This window comes from Pipistrellus hanaki (assembly GCF_964339955.1).
Source record: "Pipistrellus hanaki genome assembly, chromosome: 1".
In the NCBI taxonomy this organism is placed as follows: Eukaryota; Metazoa; Chordata; class Mammalia; order Chiroptera; family Vespertilionidae; genus Pipistrellus; species Pipistrellus hanaki.
The window spans coordinates 70,188,801-70,195,233 of NC_140503.1; the positions used below are offsets into that span (position 1 = coordinate 70,188,801).

Here is a 6,433-nt window from a genome sequence, read left to right on the forward strand (position 1 = left end):
TTCGAATGAAAGCAACCATTCACCATTCACCTGACTCTGCACTATCGGCTGTGTAGGCAGGTTGTGGATTTCCCCAAGGTTGCTCAGTGACATCCTCCAGGCAGAGAAGGGACTTGGCTGTGTTCAGAGGCTGGAGGCTGCTCCCGCCATCACTGCCAAACTAAACCCAGAGGCTGATCTGTCTGTGTGAGCTGGGCTGGCTGGTGTTTCAGGCCATGGGACAGTTTGTGTTTGAAGGTGACATTGGAGTGGAGTCCCTTGTCTCTGTTGTTAGGCGATTCATCAGAGAAGGGTTGTGTTGATCAAGTCGTCTTGTCCCCAAATGCTGAGAGAGGTGGCTGCTGCCTCAGTCTCCTGGGAATGCTGAGGCCCTCAGGGTGTTGGAATGGGCCTGGCAGCCATCTTCCCTAACGAGTGACTGGTTGATAACTTTTTAGAACTCACTTCTCAGTGTTTCTTGAATAAGTGATATGTGATTAATTTAAATTAGATCCCACTCCCAAAGGGCTTGTCTGCTCACAAAGGACAGTGAGGATTTGGGCACTCTGCCAGGTGCCAGTAGAGGCCCCACTCTAAGGACCCCATATCCTGTTACCTCTCTTTGCTCCTAAAAGACACTGAGCTTTGGTGTTTGGCAGAACAAATGTTCTGGTCAGAGACATGCATGTCCCTCCTTCTCCAGAGGCTTTAATAACCCTGAGGCACCTAGTACTGAGGGAAAGCTGTTTATGGCAGTGTGCTTGGCCCTCTGCTCACTACCCCCAGCTTTTCTCCTTTTAGCTCAGAATTTGGCTGGGGATGCAGGCAAGTAGGGAAATGAAGCTCAAGCAAGACTCTGTCCCAACATAACTGAAAAGCAGATAACGTTTGCCCTTTTTGGGTTTTCTATGCTGCCCATGACTAGAAAGTGACAAGACTGCACCAGCAGGTCTGGGATGTGTGGGTATTTGATTTCTGCAGGGAAAAAAAAAAAAATCGAGTCACAAGCTCAGCTGATTTTGAGAGTATATATTTTTTAAAGGTTGGGACCATGACACAAAGGAAGAGCTCTGGGTAGAAGAGGCAAGGTCACAGTAACAGAAGTGACCCTAGAATGGGCTGCCTAAACTCAGAAAAGGAAGTTACAGCAACAGATGTGAGCCTAGACTTTGCTGATAGATCCCTGAGAGGGAAAAGTGTGAGAGAAAAGTGAGCCAAGTGGGGACTGCCTTTATCTCACTGAAAAATTAGAGAAGAGAAGGACGCTGGGAGCTTAGGAGAAAGCAAGTAAAATTACACACCTGGGACAAGGGAGGCATTGGTGTGCTCAGGGGAGAGCGTGTCTTGAGGACTTACCTGTTTTCTGTAGAAGGGAATTTTAGGGGAGGTCTCCATCAGAATATTCATCAGCTTTTTAGGCACATATTTTAACATGCTTCTCTATCAAATGAGCATATATCGTGGGGTTTGGGATCATTCTCTGGTCATCTTTAACTCTATATTGGGTTTGTCTGGCTATAATTGTTTTTGTTTTGTTTTGTTTGTTTGTTTTCTTTTCCCTGACCTCATTCGTTTGGCACTAATAGCACCACTGGGTCTCTGTTACTTATCTCCCTGACTAGAATGATTTTAGCTACTACTTACTCTCGTTTGGGGATTTGAGGTATAAACCACCTGCTCCTAAATGCCCTTCGCTTGGGAACATGGAGTCTAATATTTATTAGCTGGCTGTTGATTGCTTGGCCCTTTGTTTAAATATTTGCCTCTGTTTTGCTTATTCTACATACCAGGAAACTTCCCTTGTTTTTTATTAACCTGCCACATCCACTTTTCTTCCTCCTTAAGTCCTCAGGCCCTTCCAGGTACCAAAACTGTTCCTAAGACAGGCTCTAGAGCACATGCCCAAGCATGTGTAACCCACTGGCAGCTGTTTAAAGAGTTAATCTCTCCTAGGAGAGGGAGCTTTGGAACAGGCACCAATGCCTCCAAAGTGAAGGCAATCTGTGGGTTTTTAGGATTTATCAGTAAGCTAGAAGCAGTGCTTTCCTGGGATCCTTAGAAGCCTTCCTACTCTACCTGTCTTGTTTGGTAACAAATTACCAAACCCAGTTGTGCTGGTGAGCTCTGAGAGAAGCCAGGACAATCTGCATGGTTGGGGTCCCCAAAGTGAGATCAGAGAATGTATTTTTAGACCAGGAGGGATAATAAAAAGACTTTGGGGCCTAGGTGTCAGCCACTGATTTAGAAACTATGACTATAGAGATGATAGGACAATTATTCTTCTCTCTCGGGATTCTATCAAATGGAGAGACAATGAGATCAAGTAACCATTTCAGGAGTGGTGGTTATAAGTGGAGATAATTAGTTTTCCAGCTGTGCTACAAGGAACAAAATACTGAGGGCTCCTGGTTAGTCTCTTGTGGACAGCTGAGGATGAAGTAAGGAGAAGCCCAGGAAATATGGCAAGGATAGTTCTGAGGGTTAGTAGCTGGGAGGCTGATGTCAAGTAAGTGGGTACTAAGAGCTGTCACATAACCTTCTCTACAAGTGCTTTCCTGGTTCTGTGAAATCTATGAAAAACACTCTTATTGGCATGGCATCCTTTCTCTTATGCTTAATGAGAACCATGGAATTTCAGACTTTATAGTTAGTAACACTCTCATTTTATAGATAAACAAACTTAGGCCTAGAGAGAAAAATAAACTCAATCACTAAAAAAATAAAATAAAAAATATTGAAGGTTTACTGTGAGGCAGGCACTGTGATTTAAGGCGAGTAATATGGGCTCTGCCCTCGTGTAGAGTGTGCACCAGTAGGAAGCACTGACATGGAGACAGGTGATTGGATAAAAGTTTGGAAATGGCACCCCTGGAAATTGGCAATAGGTATATCTTTATTTTGCAATATCCTTGTTGGCAGACCCTGAGTTATGTGACTTTTGCTTTGAAACTTGTATCTAATGGGGTGTCCTTCGTCATATGATTTAAGCATAGAGTGTATAGACAGAAACTCCAGACAGGCCCAGCAGCTCAGATCCCCTTCTGTGAACAACAACATCCCCACAGCCTGTACAGCACTGCACCTCCTGCCAGGTCCCCTGGTCTACATTGCAGCATGGAGGACATTGGCAACATTTCTATCCACCACTGCTACCAAACGGCTCTTTTGCCTACTACAGCTCTGGCTCTACCTCCTGATTTTGAACTCTGGCATTCTGGCTCCAGTCAGAGAGGTGTTGATTTTGTAAATCTATGGTCCTGTTCTATTTGGGGAACCTGAGATTCTATAATTGCCTTCGACTTAGAAGGCAATATTTGTCTATTAAAGTGCATAAAACTTAAATGAATCCGAATCAATAAACCTTTGATGAGGTCTTCCACAAAACTAGAGAAAGAAAACACACCCAGAAGACTAAAAAGCACAGTGTAAATGTAAAAAGCTTGGCAAATGGGGTGTATGGCAGGGCAGCAGCTGTGTTGAAACAGTGGCCATGTATGAATACTTGTTATTCTTTTAGGGCTGGCTCTTCTGTTTTCATTCATGTACCACTTTTTTGCTCAAGTCCCAAGAACATGCTTTCACTTGATTCAATTATAAATTGTAATTAGTGTTCCTAATGGAAAATTTTTTTCAGCTGCAATTTATTTCAGTAACGTGAATGACCAAAATTTTTCTTAGTGTATAATTTGGTGTTCTTCAACAGTATGCCAAATTTGTGTATCGTTATTATGAAACAGACAAGATGTATCAATGCCAAATGATGATGAGAAAGAGTGTTCACTTTGCTCCCTCTCTCACATGCCTTCCCAGGAAACCATCAGAGCCCTGGATTTCCTGGTCTTTCTAGATTTACAGTCATCCTCCAAGGCTGTTTAGTAATACTACAGGCATAATGCTAGAACCTGTGGCATCTTTAAGTGTGTAAAAATATTTGACATAAAAATGTTTATTGATGTACATATAAGAAAAGTTCAAAATAAAGATTACTAATTCATTTAATGTCTATGAAAATGTACCATTTGTTTTATTTTACTTTAGGATTTATATAAATTACATCACACTTGAGAATAATTGAAGGTCAAATTTTTCTTCCATTGTAAGAATTTCTTATTATGAGTGATGGTTGCTAAGAAATCATAGCCAATCATAAAGTAAATGCGTTGCTGATTCACAAACAATTTGAAAAACAAAATTATAAAAATCAGTTTCAAACTTACAGTTTTATTATTGTATGTGGGAACACTGACATTTATTTGATAACAATGTGGGGGAAGATATTATGGTTTTTAAAGGCTCTGAATGTTTCTTAAATTTTTCTCCAAAGAACTAAAAATATTGTCAGAAACTACCAAATCTGGAAACACCAAATATTTTTCAATTCTCAAATCTTCACCTTTCTTAACACATAAAATTTTTAAAGTTAATAAGAAATTTGTTTTCCATTTTGTTATAATCTATACTTGTTCAATCCCATTTTTAATAGCTATCATTCACATAAAATCATACTCTAGAAAGAAGCATTCTGTTTACTTGCTAGGTATGTTTGAATGTGTGTGACACACTGCCATAGGGAAGTGTGAGTCCCACAGGTTAGACAGAAAACTTGAGAGATGATGGCAGCAATCCTCTTCTCTTTCTTAGTATTCTTTTGTGGAAGATGTTACAAAATCATTTCAGCAAACTGTAAGCACTTCGGCTTGATAAAAGTTCTAAACTGTTTTTCTTTGTTGTTCTTTTATCTGCTCACATAATAGCATCATTTGTCTATTGTGTAATAGTGTATGTACATTTATGGGGAAACTAGAAAATATTCTTTGAGAAAAATCCACCTTGTTCCTAAGAATAAGCTTGGATTCTTCTTCCTCCAGTCTTCTGTAAAATTGACCCAAATAATTGCATCAATTCTTCCATGCTCTTCTCTGTCTTTGTTTTTCTAACTAGTATATAATTTCACCTTTAGCCACAAACCAACTAATTCTTAGCAAATTAGGTCTATCTCCCTTCATGTCAGGGCAAAACTGCTCTCAACTGCTCTTCTTATAGCCAGCTGATTTACTGATTTGAATACATAGAAGCTTGTCTTTAACAAACCTCTGATTGACCCGTCTCTGCGTTCAGAAGACTCTCTTTGCCCTGGCCAGTGTGACTCAGTTGATTGAGCGTCATTCCATGCTCCAAAAGGTTGCCAGTTTGATACCTGGTCAGGGCATATACCCAGGTTGTGGGTTTATTTGGTTTTGGTGCATACAGGAGGCAACCAATAGATGTTTCAGTCTCACGTTATTGTTTCTCTCTCTCTCTCTCTCTCTTTTTCTCTTGGTCTACCCCCTCACCCTTCCTTTCTCTCTAAAATAAATTAAACATATTTTTTTAAAGTCCATCTTCTTCATAGGCCTCCTATCTTACTGTTTCATCTCAGCGAACTAGAGCTCCTATTCCTACCCCATGGATGCCTTGTACCCAGAAGACCTTGTGTAATGTTTGTTATCCAGTTAATTAATAAATGGATTAGAGTGTGAATGGATATTTCAATGCTATGACTGATAGAATTACTACTCAGAGTCATAAGGGTTATGAAAGAATGGTTTGGGCAGGAAGTTGTGTTCAGAAAACTTAGATATATTTTCAAATGAATGGATTGACAAGAAATGCGAGATTAATGAGGAAGAGAAAAGAAAAGATATAATTTAGATGACGAAGGATACTGTACTCATGAAGCCCTGTCACTAGTCCAGCTGGTCCCTGTCCTTTTAGCTTCATTTGCCCTTTTAGCCTAATTTGCCCTACCGTACCTTTTGCCCTGGGCAGGAGCCTTGTTGGAAGAGATGATGATGGGCCTGGGTCCCCTGTTGTTGGTCTTCATGCTGGGGCCCTGTCTGACCCCACCGGTCCTGGCTCAGGATGAGAGGTACAGACACTTCCTGGACCAGCACTATGATCCCAAGCCACGTGGCCGGAATGACAGATACTGTAATACCATGATGAGGAGGCGAGGCTTGACTTCACCCTGCAAAGACACCAACACCTTTATTCATGGCACCAGTAACAACATCAAGGCTGTCTGTGAAGATGAGAATGGAAAGCCTTATGGGACAAACTTCAGAATAAGCAAGTCTCCTTTCCAGGTCACTACTTGCAAGCACAGAGGAGGGTCCCCCCAAGCCTCCCTGCTGATACAGAGCTACACCAGGGTCCAGAGACATAGTTATTGCCTGTGAACATGGCTTGCCTGTCTACTTTGATAAGTCCTTCTACCTTCCATAACCAGCAGGCCCCTGGCCCAGAGTTGGCTCTGCTTCTCTATTCCTGGCACTTCCCCTACATCCTACGTGGCCACATTCATTGCCAGGGGCCAAGAAAATGAGCTGCCTGGATCTTTTTTTTGTTCTTTTCTTCTGTTTTACAATATGTTAATAAATAAGAATGTCTCTGAAATCAGTAAGAATCAAAGTCT

The 6,433-nt window shown here is 41.3% G+C and overlaps 1 pseudogene across 1 annotated transcript in view; it reads left to right on the forward strand.

Annotated features, from left to right (window-relative positions):
- The window catches only part of LOC311611008 (angiogenin-like), a 33,108-nt pseudogene extending 26,955 nt beyond the window's left edge, over positions 1-6,153 (forward strand). Inside the window, exon 2 of the transcript XR_014797049.1 lies at positions 5,788-6,153. The product of XR_014797049.1 is annotated as an angiogenin-like (transcript). The remainder of the gene's footprint in view (positions 1-5,787) is intronic.
- The last annotated feature ends 280 nt before the right edge of the window (positions 6,154-6,433 follow it).